Source organism: Arvicanthis niloticus, chromosome 6 (genome assembly GCF_011762505.2).
Source record: "Arvicanthis niloticus isolate mArvNil1 chromosome 6, mArvNil1.pat.X, whole genome shotgun sequence".
NCBI classification, from domain to species: Eukaryota; Metazoa; Chordata; class Mammalia; order Rodentia; family Muridae; genus Arvicanthis; species Arvicanthis niloticus.
In genome coordinates this window covers 88964916-88983194 of record NC_047663.1, presented here as the reverse complement: position 1 = coordinate 88983194, position 18279 = coordinate 88964916, and the positions used below count along the sequence as shown (strand labels likewise).

The following is an 18279-nucleotide window of genomic DNA, read 5'->3' as shown; positions in this document are numbered from 1 at the left end:
CCATGCCTAGCTGTATGTATGTAGTAGGTTTGGGAGACTTGAACTCAAGTCTTCCCCTTTGCATGGCAAGATAAATTTTGCCCTCTGAGCCATTTCCCTACCCTCTTTGCCTCTTCATTTATGAAAAGAGGCAAAAAAAATCAAATAAACAAAAACTTAACGCCTCATAGCTTGAGAACAGTGCTTGTTAATTTAAAGAAAGCTTAATTTTTTAAAAATGACTTTTATTTTCCATTACTGCTGCTAAGAGTAACAATTCTTCTAGGGAATCTGAAAATATAGCTAGCCATAAATATAGCTAGCCATAACAAATGTTGTCTTGATACCTGTTCTATGTACTTGTTTACATGGTTGGAATTACTCATGTTACAAAAGGTCATGTCTGTTCTTTCCCATATGTCATATACATGTACATGTACATATACATATACATATACTTTATACATCCACACATCCTCCTAACCTCAGGTTAATGAAAAGTTGCCACTTGTTAGCTAAAATAGATATTTGAGGCTGGGTTGTTATAGCTCAGTGGTCAAGTATATTCTTGACACACCTGATGCCCTACATCAGTCTGTATGTTACTTAGTTCTCTATTGCTACATTAAAAATCTGTGATAGGCCGGGCAGTGGTGGCACACGCCTTTAATCCCAGCACTTGGGAGGCAGAGGCAGGCAGATTTCTGAGTTCGAGGCCAGCCTGGTCTACAGAGTGAGTTCCAGGACAGACAGAACTACACAGAGAAACCCTGTCTCAAAAATCAAAGAAAAAAAAAAAAAGAAAAGATTTATTGACTCAAAAGTTTAGCGGTTTCTGTCTATGGTCAGTGGGCCCCATTGTTTTGGCTGCACTGTAGTGGAAAGTGGTAAGGAAGCTGCTAACTTCATAGTGGCCAGAAAGTTAACAGAGCTCGGAGGAGGCCAGAGTCTCAGTGTCTTCAGGGGAAATCAGGCCCCAGTGACCTGACCCTTCGGTTACTTAGCCTCGGGTCTTGCACCACTTCTCAATACCAAGCTCAGAAGTAGGCCTTCAGTTTATGGGGCTTTGAAGAACATTCCAGATCTAAATTATAGCAGATCCCAGCACTGTGTGCCCATGTACACACATGGCCATATTTAGGGGACTCATAGGATATTTACATATATATTCATATATATGTGTATTGTAATGTTTGAATCAGGCTAAGCCCATCTAGCTTATCATTCCTCTGTGATGAAAACGTTCAAAACTCTTGTCATCTAGCTAAAACGTATGTACAGGGGCTAGAGAAATGGTCCAGAGTTTAAGAGCGCTTGCTCTACTTCCAGAGGACCTGAGTTCGAATCCTAGCACTTACATCAGGTGGCACACAACTGTCTATTACCTGTGGGTCGTGACCCCTTTGGAAGTTCAACGATCCTTTCACAGGGGTAGCATATCAGATATTTACTTTAGGATTCATAACATAAGCAAAATAGCAGTTATGAAATAGCAATGAAAATGGTGTTATGGTTGGGGGTCACCACAACATGAGGATCTGTATTACAGGGTCACAGCATTGGGAAGGTTGAGAACCACTGCTTCATAGCCCATTCTTCTAAGTACAAATATGTAGATTTCATTTTTTAAAGCAGCTTTTTAGTCTTTTCCTATCCGACTTATCTTTAAAGAGTAATATATTCCATACTTTCCCTCTCTTCTCAGGTCTCACTTCAAACCATCAGCTCTCAAACTTTGCAATCTCCTAAGAAGATAATTAAGAATGAGTGAGTATTCCTGGTGCTGAAGGCAAGGCTCAGTGCTTAAGAGCACTTGTTTCTGCAGAGGACCTAGACTTGATTCCCAGCACCCACATGGAGCTTCGCAATCACCTGTAACTCCAGGTCCAGGACATCCAATGGCCTCTTCTGACCTCCATGGGTCTGTGGTGCACACATTTATGTGAGAACAACAAACATATAAATAAGTCTCCACACCTAACAATTTCACCCAAGGGCTCTGGCCAGACCAAAGCCACTTCTGCTCGCCTCGCCTCTCCCAGATGTGGTCTCTCCAGCTGTTCGACTAGTTCTGTTCTGAACATCTACTTCTGCCTGGCGACTTGGCTTCCGAGGGGGCTGTGGTGGGAAAGGAGTCAGGTGAAGACTCATCTTCAGCCTCCATTCAGACCCCGCCCCCATCTCAACTGGGGAATAGGGAGACCTTCAGGGCCAGAGGGTTGGAGCAAATGTGGAGTCTGAAGATTTAAGGGCTCCTGGTGAAGCAGCATCCCACCCATCCCACAAGTGGTCTTACAGAGGCAAATGGAGTTCAAATCGCCCCTTTATTGATCTGATTACAGACACATTCTCTTCCTCTTCCCTAGCAGATAGCTCTTTCATTGCTGAGGGTGCAGGCAGTGGCTGAGCAGAAATACACTTAATAGAAGTGGGTCCACCCGGACCCACTGTGTAGACTGTTGCTCATATAGGAATTGTGTCCTCTTCTCTTGAGAAGGCTATAAGGGCTTCTCTCTGAGCGCCTGTGAGGGCTCCTCCCTGATCGCCTGTGAGGGCTCCTCCCTGATCGCCTGTGAGGGCTCCTCCCTGATCGCCTGTCAGGGCTCCTCCCTGAGCGCCTGTGAGGGCTCCTCCCTGAGCGCCTGTCAGGGCTCCTCCCTGAGGTCTCAGGGCTCCTCCCTGAGTGCCTGTGAGGGCTCCTCCCTGAGCGCCTGTGAGGACCCCTCACTGAGGGTCTTCGAGCTCTTCTCCTTGAGGGACTGGGAAGGGTCCTCCTTGAGGGACTATGGCCTCTCTCCTTAAAGAAGTGGCAATGACTCCTCTCAGAGAGGGTTCTGTCAGAGGAACTGCTTCTCCAAGGACTATGATCTCTACTCTCAGAGAGACTTCTCCGATAACTTCTCTGAGGAAGCCTGCGAAGGGTCCTTTCAAATGGCTTATTACATAGGTTCTCTCCCTGAAGAAGCCTTGTTCTTCTTTTGATATGGGTTTCTTTCCCAAGTGACTCCCTAGGATTCCTTTCAAGAGTGGGTTAGATACAATCCTCTCTTGGGCCTGAAATTTGGCTCCTACTGTAGAAGCGTTTTTAGACTCTAGATTGAATATTTCACTACTACAGCCTTTCTTTGCTCTACTGTAGACATTTTGAACTCTGTTCAAAGGTTCTGGGACTGATGTAGCTTGGTTAAAGACATCTCTTCCACAAACCAGGATCTCCTGCAATTGCAAGGGTCTGGGTAGGAAAGGGCTCGCTTGTTTGGGCTGTTGAGCTTGTCTACAGTGCAAATTGCCTGGCCTCATGTTGTCCAAAAGTTTCTGTTTCATGGAAGTCACCACTCTATGTGTTGCTAGAAATGCCTGCCTTAGGCCGTGAGAAAGCAGTTGGATGAATTTGGGCTGGGAGGATTTCTTAGGTCTCTTGGAAGGAACAGTGCTTGCTTGGGTGGTTTGAATTCTGCTTCTCAGTGTTCTAGGATGAATGAGTTTGTAGAGCCATGTGGTTTCTTTTTTAGGTCCCTTGGTGGTTGTCTTCACTGGATATGTTAGGTGATAGGTTTTTCTGGGGCTTGATTTAACCCATTTTTCATCCTGATAGTCACTCTCTGATACGGAGTGGACCTGACAGAACACATAGTCTTTGGCTGTTGTTTCTTCTGTCACACCAGAGTGGCTATCCAATTGCTTTTGTTGAGTGTGAACTTGTACAGAAGCAGGAGACAGGGAAGATCTGGACTGGAAACTGCTAGAACTAGGACTCTTGGAAGCTGGCGGAGAGTATCTAGCTGTCCTTTGAGCACTCTTCCGTGGATCTGCTCTGTTTTGTGCAGAATGGTTTGAGACTCGAGGTCTTTTCCCAGTTTGTAATCTAAATCCAAGATGCAACCGAGTCTCACCACGGCCTTCAGGGGTGCTTAAAGGTGGAGCTGTGGGTAGATAAGAAGGTACGACCCAAAGTAGACTGTGACTTATGACAGCAATTGAATCCTGAACATCGGCCACATTCTAGGCATACGGGATACTTTAGAACAAGACCTGACTCTAGAGGTGGAGGGACATTGTAGGGTATTTGACTTATGAGTCTTCCTGTCAGTTTTAGCTCTAGTTCTCTTAGCAGTTCCTGTTTTGAGATCTCGGTCTTGGACTGGGAGAGAGAACTTGTCTTGAGGGAAGTCTGAGACTCAAATGTCCTAGTCGGTGAGCCACATGGTGAGATTTTACTCTGCTCCCTGGAAACAGAATCTTCCCTAGTGTAAAGTATCTCAAGAGTAGAGTCTGATTTCTTCATCAAGGCAGGAATCCGGGCCCCGGTACATGACACAGACACATGCTCAGTGACTTACTGGAATAGATCGCTGAGCTTTGAACTTTTTTTCTTTACTTTTAACTTAATACCAGAGTATTGCTGTATTATGGAAGACGTGGAGGCACGTGTCCACATCTTTAAAGGTATTTTTTTTTGTATTACTGTGACATAAAATATGTCTCTGAATATAGTTTTTAACCACTGAAGTCTGAGAAATGGTCTTTGGAACCCTCTCTAGCAGGCTTTGAGAAAATTCCATCAGTTCAGCTGGAACCCCAAACAAATTATGCATAGTTTGAGTGGTTCCCAGGACATTCCCCAGCAGTAACATATTAGAGAGGTATTTCCTAGGCAGTCGCTGCCTACAGACATGGCTTTCCCAGGCATTCTGTTTTATGCCTGGGAAAGAACGGATAGAGCTTCTTCAAGCCCCTAATCCTTCCTGAAACTCTTCAGATAGTAATCTTAATGAATATGAAGAATACCTCTGGAATTCCTCCATCTTCTCCTTTTCGCTTCTTCCTTAGATAAGATAGTCATGCTCCAGATCTCAGGATATGGGGCTTCCTTGGTGTCCCCTGTCTTATCAGAGGGTAGATTTGGAAGGACCAAAGGAAGAACTGAAGATTTTATCATAATAGTGTCTGTATAGGACTTTGAAGACTGCAAAATACCAACACCAAGGTTTTTCATACCAAAAGCTCTTGAAACTTCTGGCACCCCGAACCCTGAAGGTGCTCTAATTCGGTTGTTTTGTCAACGCTTGAGAGAAATGGGATTGGAGGGCTGTGTATTAACGTAGATAAGTAGTCCTCTGCCTGTAACTTTGCCGATGTGATCATCTCTGAGTCTTTATTCTGTACAGACACACCCATCCTTGATTGGAATCCTCAATTTTCATTACTTTGGGAGATTCTGGTTTGAGGCCTAGAGATTTTCCAGCCTGAAGCCTTTGCTCATGAGTTAACACTGTAGGTTCCTTAAGGGTAGATGTTTGCTGAAATACTAATTCTGCAGAAGTCACTTGAATATCTGCCCTTGGAGTTAACTCCATAGGTTTTACCAGGTCTTGAAGATGTGGTCTTGGGTGTAAATTCAAACATTCTCTTACTTTAATGCTAGATCTCGTGGTGAGTCCTATTAGTTCTACAGTCTGAGGACATGGTCCTGGTGCCACTTCTTCAGATTTTACCATCAGAACCAGTGGTTTGGGAGTTAATGAAGTCTTTATCATTTGAAAGCCTGGCTGGCGTTTTATTTAAAACCTGATGTGTTGGATCTATGATTAATTTCTTGGATTGCACATTTTGTAGACAAAGGCTTGGAACAAATTCTGAACTTACCACATCATGTATTTTGGGAGTCAAATCATTGTATTTTGATTCTTGAGGGATACTCTCTGGAATCATCTCAGACTTTATAATTTGAAGTGGCGGTCCGGGGATCACTTGTACAGTTTCAGAAACTTTTTGGAGGACAACTGATTGAGGAACTGGAAGCTGTGTCTTTGCAGATTCTGTCACTTGATCTCGTGGCTTTGGACTAACCCCTACAAAGTTTATCATTTGATCCAGCGATTCTATTGGAGTGATGCTTGCATTCTCCTGGCTCAGATTCTGAGGTTTTGTTAGCTTAGCTGCTACCCCTCCTGGCTGCCGTGTAGCAAAAGTGAGCTCTACAGAGTCAGTATTTCCCACCACTTGACTGGCTTGCTTGCATGATAACTCAGAGGATTCTTTCTGTAGCCACAACATAGAGGCTAAATTTTTAGATTTGGGAGTCTGAGGTCCTGGCCCTGGTGTTATTCCTGAAGCAGAATCTGGGACAAGACAGAATGACCTTGGTGTTGATACTACAGATTGTTCCCTTTGAGATCTTTTCTTACAGCTCAACCCCAGAGGTCCTGAGTCTTGAGGACATTATCTTGGAGATTTTTCTGTAAATCCAGTCTCTCTATTTACTGGCTCTGGAGTCATTCTAAGAAATTCTTTCCCTTGCTGTCTTGCTTCACAAGTCAGCTCTATCTTGTCTGCAACGTGATTCTTCAAGTCGAGGGTCATTCTATCAGGTGCTGTAACTTCCTTTGTCTGTAACTTCTTGAATTCTTCAAATTGAGGCCATAACCAAGAATGTAACTCCGGAGTTTTTGGGATCTGGTAGCTTTTCTGTAGGTTTGGCTCTGAGGATTTTGAATCTTGATCACTTAGTGTTGGAGGTCAGATCAACAAATTCTGGTACTTGAAGATCTAGCTTCAGGGGCATCTGTAATGATTCTAGACTTTATCTAATGAGTCTATGACCTTATCTGTTGGTTTAAAGCTCAACTCCATAGATTTCTCCATCATTTCTGTGCTTTTCTGTCCCAATCCCTTTGTCCTTTCTAAAGATTCCACATCTTGATAAATTGGTGGTGAAGTAAAGTTCACTGATTTAGGGACCTGAAACCTAGGCTTCATGATCATTTCTGCTAAGTCCACCACCTGTCGCTCTGGTATATATGTAGCTTTAGTCGATTTTGTGACTGGATCAATTGTCTGTGCCATTAGGTTCCCAGATTTCATATTTTGAAGAATTGACTTTGGTGGTAACTCCACAGATTTTCCAGGTTCTGGTAGACATACTGTTGTCAATTTCACATGTTTTACACCTTGCCACTTTGGCTCTGAAGTAAATGCCAAAGATTTCGTATTTTGCTGCTGTGATTTCAGTGACAAATTTGAAAATTTGACACTAGTCAGTTCTGGTCCTTCTAAGAGCTTCTTGGTGGACTGTGGTCCTGATGCCATCATTGTTTTTTCCTCTGAAGGAAACAATTGGCCATTCAGACTTTGCTGTTCGGATCCTATCCTCAGCTGCTGAGGATTTGTATCATGGAGGCATGGCTTTGGTGGGAGGGAAGACATAGGATGCTGTGAACTATGGCATGACGTCAATTCAGAAGAACTGATGCTTTGAGACTGTGACCCTAATTTCAACTGCACAGCATGAACAGTTTGAAAACAAGGGTCTGGCGAAAACGCCTTACTTCTCAGGTCATTCAGACCACAGCCAGGCGTCAGTTCTACATTCACTTGCACAGACATAGTCGGTTTAGTCTTCTCTGGAAACTCTCTATCTTCAGGAGGCGATTCTGGTAAAACTACAGAATTCAAACTATTTGACTGAGGCCTCAAAGTAAATATAGGTGGTGCACTTTGCTGCCATGACCCAAGCCAGTTCTTCAAAGATGGGGCCTTTTCAGACTTTGCCCCATCATTAAGTTAGATGAGTTCACACCTTGAGAAGGTGATTCCAGAGTTTAACAGAACAGATTTTATACTTTGAGGCTCTAAGCCAGGGGTCAAGTCAAAGGACTTAATGTTTTGTAACTGTGGCCCTGAACTGGACTTTACAGACCGTATGCATTGAGGTTTGACTCAGGATTAAACCCAGAAGAATTCATACCATTCATACCTTGATGTTGTGGACCAGGGTTGTATTCCCATAGGTGCTATACCCAAATTGTTTGACTCTGGATTTAATTCAGACTTCAAATCTTTCAAGTGTTGTTCTTGAAGTTTTGGAGCTTGTAAATGTGGCCCAGGGTAGTAGCCAATAGAATTTTCAGACTGAGATTCTTGATTTAGAGTACATGCAGGAGAATTTATATCTTGCAAATGTATTCTGGTATTGCACCAAACAGGATTGACATGCAGAATTTGTGGTGGTGGAAATTTACAGAAGTTCATACCTTGAAAAAGTGGCCCAAGATTATATCTATTAGAACTTTCACACAGAGGATTTTGCCCTGGAGTGTATACAAAAGAATTCACACCTTGCAAATGTGATTCGGGATTGCACTCAGTAGAATTTACACATGGAGGACTTGGCTCTGGGGTGCATGCAGAAGAATTTGCACACTGAGAACTTGGCTCTGGGGTGCATTCAGTAGAATTTATGTCTTGCAAATGTGACTTAGGGTTGCTCCCAGTCGAATCTACACATTGCAATTTTGATCCTGAAAAGAATGAGGAAGGATTCTTTCCAGGCAAATGTATTCCAGTATTGCACTCAGAGATTATACACCGAGTGTTGGATCTGGAATGCATGCAGAGGAATTTGTATCTTGCAATATGGCCCAGATATATACCTACTGGAATTTACATATTGAGAATTTACATTGGGAGTACATGCAGAATTCACATCTTCCAAGTGTGACCCAGGGCAGAGCACCTTAGATTTTACACCCTGAAGGTCTGGATCAGGGTGCAACTTAGATGATTCTACATCTTGTATCCCGGTGTTGGGTGCCATAACATTTTTACTGTGACTCCAGGCACAGGATTTCCTACATTGCAATGTAGGTTCATGACTGAATTTTGGAGATGACTCTTCCAGCAGCTTGACCTCTGTGGTCACTGAAGAAGGTTTTATCTCTTGTAACTGTGGCCCAGGGTTGAACCCTAAAGACTGTGTACCTGCTCCCAGGCCCAACTCAGAGGACTTCACATCTTGCAACCGTTGCTCTGGGTTGAATTCCATCGATTTCAGGTCTTGAAGTGTTGTGCACAAGTTTGATGACTTGATATATTGCAAATGTGGCCCATGATTGAACTCTGTTGATTTCATATATTGAGGCTGTTGCTTTTGACTTAATTTGTGAGGTTTCACATCTTGCTTCTGATTTCTGGCTTTGAGTCCAAAAGGTACCACATTATAAATTGGCGAGGCCAACTCTGAGAATCCCACAACCTGTAAGTCTGCATCATAATTGACCTCCTTATCCTTTGTTGTTTGTGGATATGTGAACTCAGATTTCACCTCTTCCAACTTTAATCCAAGGTTGAAAGCCTCAGGCTCCATACCTTGAAGGTGTAATTCTGGTTGTAACGTAGATAGCTTCCTTTTCTGTAACTCAGAGGGTATCTTGAACTGCAAAGGTTTCCCATCAAGTGCCTTTGAGAAAATCCATTTACAAGAATCTACATCTTGCCCAAGTGGCTGATACACAAGGGCCATGGGTTTTTCTTTTTGAACCGTGCCTCCTGAAATCCCTTCTGAAGACTTTACACCCTGTAAGTGTGGGCCAGAATTGATCTCTGGAGGTCTTCCATCTTGAAGCTCTGTCCGCAAAACTGATATAGAATATTTCTTATCTTGCAACTAATGGCCTGAGCTTACCTTTACAGATTTTCCATGTTGGGGCTTTGTCTCTGCTATTGACTCCACAGTCATCCTTTGTAACTTTGGGCCCTGATTAAACTCTATAGATTACATATCTTGGAGCTTTTCTCCTTGAAACAACTCACAAGGCTTTTTATTTTGCATCTGTGGTTCAGAATTGAAGTCCACTGCTGTTACACCTTGAGAGTTTATCTGTGTGATCACCTCAGAAGGTTTCATACTTGTCAAGTGTTGTTCCATAGAGTCTACATCTTGAAGTTTCCTGCCCATGATCAGCTGGGGGTATTTCAAATCTTGCAAGTTAAGGTCTGAATCCATCCCTATAGACAGTGTGCCTAAAAACAACTTCCTTGGGGTGAACTCAGGTTCCTCACCTTGTAATTTTGGACTAGGTTTGATTTCTACTGATTCCATACCATGAACATTCTTCTCTGTAATGACTTCAGATGGCACACGTTCGAATTGTGGTCTAGGACTGAAGCCCATAGATTTGACATTTTGGACTTTTACACCCAGGATCGTCCTCAAAGATTTCAGATCTTGTAACTGTGGGCCTGATTCACAGTTTTCCATCTCCATTTCTTGAGGCTTTGTCTTCAGAACTGAATCCAATTTTATAACTTGGGAAGGTGGCCCAGGTTTAGAGTCTAGCTTGACCCTTTGGATATTGGTCCCCATGTTTAAATTACTAAATGTTTTTTCTTTTAAACTGTAAGCTGGGACTTAACTTAAATTTCATATTCTGGGACTTTGTTTCGGGTGTCAAGTCAGAATATTTTGCACTTTGTCCCTGGGGCTCAGACTTCAGCTCAGATTTCATACCTTGAGGTTTTGTCTGAAGTGCCAACTCAGAGGATTTTTCAGTTTTCAACCCTGTATTTTTATTGTTTTCTGACTGTGACCCTTGGCCTAATACCCCAGATTTCACTTCTGAAGACTGTGACTCTTGTTTAAACACTGAAGATGTCAAATCTTGAGGCTGTTGTATTCCTGGGGATGGCTTTAATGGTTTCCCTTCTTGTGATTGTGTCCCAGGGGTCAATTCTAGAGAGCTCCTGTCTTCTTTATGGAACCCGGGTTTGAATGTCATTTGTTTTATATTACTGATCATTGATCGTAAGGTTGGGTCACATGTTTTCATACTTGTAAATGGCAGCTCCGATTTACTGCCAATAGTTTTGAACCCATGAGACAAGCATTGCTGGACTGACCCGGAAAGTTCTTTACCTTCTGTAGTCAAGTTAAAAGTTTTGGGTTCCTGCAACCCTATTGCTAATGGAGAGGTCTTTACGCCCTGTAATTGTGGCTCAAGATGCAATGCCACAGATTTTTCTTCTTGAATTTTTGACCTGCCAGTCAGTTCAGATGACCTCACACCTCTCCATAGCATAGGAAGCTTCAGTTCTGTAGGTGTGGCATCTTGAGACTGTGACCTTGAGCTTAACCCTATACTTTTCTCAGTTTTAAACTGAGATATTGGTATCCATTGAATAGATTTTGTGCTTCCAGTTTGGGGTTCTGTATTCAGTGCCTCAGTTTTCATACCTTGAAGCTGTGGGTCCAACGTTGACTCCAAGGCTTTCTCTTGTTGTATCTGGGACCCTGGAGTCAACTGGCAAGGTTTCAGACTTGGCACCTGTACTTCATGTTGGAACTCTTCAGCTTTTACACTTTGAACAACTGGCTCAGGAGCCAATTCACATGAGGTTGTATCTTTGAATGGTAACTGAGAGTTGATCTCTATGGGTTTCATATCTGCAAGTTTGGGTTCTTGATCTGACTCCATGGGCAATGTATTTTCTGATTCAAGCTGTTTTTTCTGTTGGTCAAAAATCCCACCTTTCCACTCTAGTGACTTTACAGTTATCTGGTCATCCTGTCTAGACTTAAGAGTTAAGTTCCTGGGTGCCATCCCTTGAGGCCCTTGTTGTGTTGAGGTGAAATCTACAAATTTTACTCCTCGGATCCCTTGTGTTTTGGCTACAGTTGGAGGTTTTAGTCTTTGCTGTTTCCAATATGGGGAGATCACAGGTTTCCTGTCTTGCGTTTGTGGCTGTGAAGTCAGTCCCTTGGGTTTTATACTTTGCAGTTGAGGCCCTTGAAACACCTCCATAGACTTTTCTTGAAACAACATCCTTGGTATAAAAGTCACAGGACTCTCCCCTTGCTTCTTTGGTTCAGGTTTCAAGTCCATGGGATTTACATCTTGAACATAGGTACTATGGGCCAACCCCTTAGTTTTCACATCTTGAATTCTTGGACCTGGAATCAACTTGACAGACTTCATATCTCCTCTCAGGGAACTACTTGGGGATACCACAGTAGATTTTATCCTCTTGAGACATTCTTCTACAGTTAAGGCCACAGATTTCCTATCTTCTACTTTTGGCTTCGAAAGTAGTAACTGTGGTTTTAAACCCTTCAAGCTGGTGCCTAGAGGCAGCTCAAGTTTCCTATCTCCTGCTTGCATCCCTGGGGTTGACAGCATTGATCTGACATGCTCCAGCTCTGACTTTGACTTTAAATTTGTGGATTTTCCTCCTCCCAAAATTGCCCCTGGTGTTAATTCTACAGATGTCAGAGCTTCTTGCTTTGAGACTGTGCTCTTCTCCACAGGTTTCATATGTCCCGAAAGCTGTCCTTCGATCAATTCAGAAGATGCCATGCCTTGGGTCTGTGGTCTTCTGATCAACTCAGAACGATCTACATTTGCTAAGTGTCTCCCAGGAGCCAACTTCATTGTTTCCACCATTGGTGCCTGTGGCTCAGCTCCCACTTTATAAGACATTTTGTCTTCAAAGCTTGGTACTTGATTCCCTGTGACATATTTTACATCTTGAAACAGGGACTCATGTACTATCAGTTCTGGTTTTATCCCTTGTGTCTCTGGCTGTGTGGTCAACTCAAAAATTTTTACACATTCTAAGTGTGGCTCCAAGTTTACCGCTGAAGTTTTCATACCTTGAGATTGAATTCCTGGTATTATATCCAAAAATTGGACATCTTGCAGCCATGGCCCTGAGTTAAAACATCCCTGCTTTGTATCCTGTAGCCCTGGAGTCATGTTTGTTACTTTTGGATCCTGTATCCCTAACTCTGGAGTCATAGAACTTCTACTAACAAACATGGATCCTGAGATTTGCTCCCCAAATTTGACCCCTTGAAGTTTTGGTCTTGAAGCCAGCTCAGAAGATTTAGTATCTTGTTTCTGAGGTCCTGTGTTGACCACCTCAGATATCACGTGTGGATGCTCTAGTTCAGAGGCTTGTGTTGCAAATTTCGTGCTGTGAAACTCTGATCCTTGTGTAGGCAGAGCAAGCTTCCTATATTTGAACCTGGGCTCTTGGCTTTTTGGCGAAAATGATTCTGGCATAAATCCCTGAGATGTCCTCTCTTGAAGCGGAAAACCTGGTACGAACTGTGTATATTTGAAATCTTGGTGCTTGGGTTTTGAGATGGAATCAGAAAATCTCACATCTTGTAAACATGGTCCTAGATTTACTTCCATAGATTTCACAAGTTGTGGTTGTGGTTCTGGAACCTTTGGACCCGGAATAAAAACAGATGATCTGATTTCTGGTATTGGGGAATATGATATTGCTTCATCCGATTTCACACTATAATGTGAATTTTCCCCTTGAAGAAATTGCCCTTGATGTAACTTTGATAATCTGACACTTTGCAGTTGTGGCCCTGGGATTAATCCTGACTTGACAGTTGGCTGCTCTTGGTCCAGATTCAAATCCACAGATTTCACATTTGGAATCTGTGTCCCTTCAACTGACTCCTTTGGTGATAAACTCTGTGGCCCTGGCTCTGGTTTTGCCTTTTCAGGATCTACCACTCCAATAGATGACTGTTGTACTAAATCCACAGATATCTCACTTTGTAACTCTAGTCCTGGATCTATTTGCATAGACTGTACATTGTGGAGCTGTGGCCCTGGGATCACATCTATAATATGTGGTGTGGGTTCTGTAGTTAACGCTACAGGTTCTACAACTAGTACAGATGGTTCAGAGGTTAATTCTTCAAATTTCAATTTTTCTGCCAAAGACTCTGATTCCTCGATTTGCACTTTTGGTTCTAGATTCAACCCCTGAGATCCCATCTCTGAATCTGTTTCTACAATAGTCCCCTGTGTATCATCAACTTCAGGCAATGTCAATTCGGTGCTTTCTGTGTATTCACATACACTTATTGTTGATGCGTTAGTAACATCTGAACATGGTTCTAGCGTCACATGAACAACGTTCGTATCCGGGGACTGTGGTTCTGGGGCCATCCCTTCTAGGTTTATGGTGGGCACTTCTAACTCTGGTAGCAAATTAAGAACATCTTTACTTTCAGATTGTAATTCTGGAGTCTCCTTCATCTCTTTTACAACCTCGGTCCTAGTTTCAAGAGTATCTTGGAGTGGTGGTAAGCTCATCTCCATAGATTCTGAGGTTTGGCTCAGAGGTGCTGGAGTCATTCCTGCTGATGACTGTGTCAACTCAGCAGATTCTTTCACCTGATGACAAGGGTCAGAGGTCACCCTTGTTTCTGAGGCTTGTTGCTGTTCAGTCAGCCCTTCAGTTTCTGGGAAAGAACAACTTGAGTTGAGGCTCACATCTGCAGATTTCACTACATAAAAATGTGTGGTCAACTCACCAACTTTCGTACTTTCCACCAGGGTCTCAGGAATTAGACTCCTACAGTCTATCAAATCTTCGTGTGGTGTGGTGGTTAATTCCTCAGACTGTATGCTCTGCTGAAGTTGTTCTGGGGTCAAATGTGTAGATACCACCTTTGGGGTCATCGGTCCATCTTTTTTTTGTTTCTAAAACTTGATGTTGTTGGCTCATCCCTATAGGTACTGTCCCTGGATCTAGTGACCCTGGGGCTGTTGTCATAGATTCTGTTAGTTCATAACCTGATGGTGTCATCTCTGTAGGATTCTTCTTTTGTGGCCAGGTATCAGAGGTCAACCCCATAGGTTCTGTCATTTTGTGACTTTGTCTTGGGCTCACCTCTGAACACTCTAAGTCTTGGTGGTGCCCTGGGGTGAACTCCAAAGGGTTCATGACCTGATGAGGCAGTTTTGGAGTCAATGACACATACTCTGTGCCTTGACATGGTGTCATCCCGATGGAGTCTCTGACTTGAACCTTGGGCACAGAAGGCAACTCTAGAGATTCTTTGGTTTGAGCCACTGCCTGTGCAGTCAACCCAGGTAGTAGTGGTGTGATCACTCCCATGGGTGACTCCTGTACCACTGAGTTTATCTTTAGAGCACTCATCGATTTCTTAGAATATTTTGGAATCATCCTTGATGAATCCAGGACTTTAGGTGGTGGCCATAGACGTTGAAGTGGCCTAGGAGTAAACCTGATCTGTTTTGTGGCTTGATTCTGTGACCCTGAGTCCATGACTTTATGCTGAGACTGCAGAATCCTTTCCCTAGCTTTGAAGACTGTATGTGGCGGCTCTGGACTCATCTTTGCTGGTTCTACAGCTTCATCCTTATGCAATGTATCTACCTGCTCTGATTCCATGACTTGGTGTTGTGGCCTTGGGGCTAGTCCTGCTGATTGTATGACACGTTCATTAATCAGCCCCCTAGAATCCATGTTGTGAAACAATGCTACAGGACTTACTTTTGAGTTACCTGGCATTGGATTTGGTCTTGAGTCCCTCATTTGATGCTCAGGACTTGCTGCTTTTAGTGATGCATTTACTGGATTTGATGACTTGGGAGGTATACTCACTGTTTCAGCTTGGTAGGGTGGCTGTGATAAGTTAGTCTTATCTTTTATTTTCCATGCAGAGTCTGCTACCTCTGACTGTGAATCTGGGATCATGCCCATTGCTTCCATAACTTGACTCAATGCCATCGGAGTGACCTTTATGCTGTCTGTGGCTGAACATGGTTCCTTGGGTGTCAGCTCAGAAAAGATTGAAGGAGATGACAGGATTGAGCTGTTATTGGACGATTCCAAGGATATACTGTAGTGAGTAGAACGTTTCCCATTTTTACAGTAACAATGATCTAGGAGAATCTCCTGAGCCACAGTGTCAGAGATGGAGGTAGTAGACATACTATCGGATTCAGACAAACTCAATTTCATGACTGTTGAGCTGAAAAACAAAAAGAATTTTTTTTGTTTTTTTGTTTTCTTTGGAACCAGTAGTGGGAAAATTAGGATAGAAAAAAAGAAGTGGTCATTTCAAGTACAAAATATTTTTGGTCTAAGGGAGGTGAGGGTAGAAAAGGGGTTGCATTCACAAGCATCAGTTATTTCTGTAAAGTATCCCTCTACCAGAAGTGAGGGAGATGAATCAGTGACGTGCATGCTATACAAATAAAGAAGCTGTAACCTATCCCCAGAGCACACACGATAATAAAAGTACATGGTGCCCAGTGTCAGAGAAGCAGAGACAAACACATCCTTGGAGCTCACTGGACAATCAAGGCTAATTAGCAAGTTTGACTGAGAGACTTTATTTCACAAAGAAGGTGAGCAGATCCAAGAAATGACACCCAAGTTTTACACACACACACACACACACACACACACACACACACACACACACACAGTCCCATTAAACTTGCCATTAAGCTGGATGACTTGAGTTCAGTTCAGTCCCTAAGATCTGCATGTTAGAAAAGAACTGGTACCCGTAGCTTACCCTTTGACCTCTACATACATATGGCAAACATGTGTACACATGCAACAAAAAAAAAGAAAGTAAAGAAAAGAAAAGTTAAAAACAAATAAGTGTATTTTTAAGTAAAACAAAGAAACAGAGAAACAAAAAAAAAAAAAAAAACTAACTCAACCTCACTGCTTTTGGGGTTAGAGAGCTGGGTCAGTAGTTAAATGCAGTAACTGCTCTTCCAGAAGATACAGGTTTGATTCTCAGCACCCACATGGTGGTTCACAAACATCAGGAACTCCAGTACCAGAGGATTGCATACCCTATTCTGGCCTCTGTGGACACCAGGCATGCATGTGGCGCACAGACATACATGCATGCAAAACACTCATACACATAAAATACAAATAAATCTCAAAAAATCGTTCTTTACGACTCAATTTTTTCCTTTCCCTCCCCCGCTTCACCCTTCTTTTTTCCTTCCTTTCCTTTATTTTAAATATTTCTCTACCCCCTACCCAGAAACTCTTTTTCCTGACCTTGCATTTTCCAGATGTTGGATGATCCGTTGAAGGCTCTTGTCTATTGACCATAATATATAGCCCTGGTTCCGGCCCATAGGAAGTCCTGAAATACTGGACACAGCAGGGTAGGTCAGTGGAACTGAATTGATAGCAAAGTACCAGAAAGCTAACCAATAAGAATAGAAAGTTAATTTAAGAACAAGACAATTGCTACCATAGTAAATGAAGTAAAAGTACCAGGTATTTTATACTTTTAGCACTTACAATTAAGGTGATGTCTTAGTTGGGGTTTTTATTGTTCTGATAAAACACCATGACCATAAAATGCTTGAGGTTAAAGAGTTTGTTTCATCTTTCAATTTTCAATTCCATACTCTGTTGCGGAGGGAAGTCGGGGTAGGAACTCAGGGCAGGCATCATGAGGCTGGAGCTGATGCAAGAGGCTCTGCTTACTGGCTTGCTTTCATGTCTTTCTCACTCTGCCTTCTTCTATCACCTGTGACCACCAGCCTGGGGTGGCATCACCCACAGTGAGCTGGGCATTCCTACATCAATCATCAGTTAAGGCACCGCACCACAGGCTTGCCCACAGGGCAATCTGGAAGGAGTAATCTTCTAAAAATGATGCTAGCTTGTATCAAGTTGACATGAAACAGTCAGTAGGACAGTCTGAAGACAGACTCTTACCTTGTCGGATCACTTTCTATAAAATTGTTCCTGGAGTCTTTCAATTGTGAAACTGGTAATAGGAGGAAAGAAACTATTTAGTATAGTAACTACTGATATCATCTATCAGAACCCCTTCATTTAACAGTCATGCCTGTCATGAAGCTAATTAATGGCCTGGCACAGCTATCAACATTTTAAAAGCCCATAAGCTCTGCTGTCTTCATCATGGACCAGAAGTGCCCCCATTAGAAGCATGGGGATGGGAACGTAGCAGTGGGAGACACAGAGATCTGATACATCTTTTTCTTTAAAGATGTCTACCCTGAATCCATAGTAGAAGAATAAAGGTAACAGACCTCCCTTGTCAAACTCTTGGTAGTTATTCTTTTTCCATTCTCCTGACCCACCGAGTTTCTTTCCCATACTTTGGGCTTTCCATGAAAACATACAGGACACAGAAGCATGGGGGAAAGGGACCATGGAGGAGTTATGGGGCTGTTTGCATGACGTTGGAAGTGAAGATGTTAGAAAGATGGCTCTACTCTAGTCACACCTTCTTTCTCAACTTTCTTCCACATGCTGTCAAAGAACAGAGTCTTAAAGCAGAAACACAGCTGATCTGACATAAGCCTTGAGCTAACAGTAAAGGATAGAGTCATTCTGACCTGTAAGCTTCTTGATTTGTTTACGATTATTTGGGTGTGTTGAAGTCTAGATAAAAAAGAAATAAGAAAGTTAGATTTATGTTATAGATTGGAGATTTTACTGACAATACATCTTATCTTACCCATGGGATATTGATATATTTTATATCAGGTATTAACTCAGCTGTCTTCTACAATTATATCATTAGTTACTAATTTATTTGTGAATAACATTAAATATAATAAAGAAGCAGTGAGATGGCTCTATAGGCAAAGGTGCTTGACCTTTGGACCTGGGTTCCATCTCTGGAGCTCACCTAGTAAAAAGAGTGAAGCAGTTTCCACAAGTTTTCCGATT

At 42.7% G+C, this 18279-nt stretch overlaps 1 long non-coding RNA gene across 1 annotated transcript; it reads left to right on the top strand.

The window, feature by feature from the left end:
- The first annotated feature begins 1620 nt into the window (after positions 1–1620).
- On the top strand, positions 1621–17646 carry LOC143442853 (uncharacterized). Its single transcript, XR_013111400.1, has 2 exons — positions 1621–1746; positions 15255–17646. It is a non-coding gene; the product is annotated as an uncharacterized LOC143442853 (long non-coding RNA).
- The last annotated feature ends 633 nt before the right edge of the window (positions 17647–18279 follow it).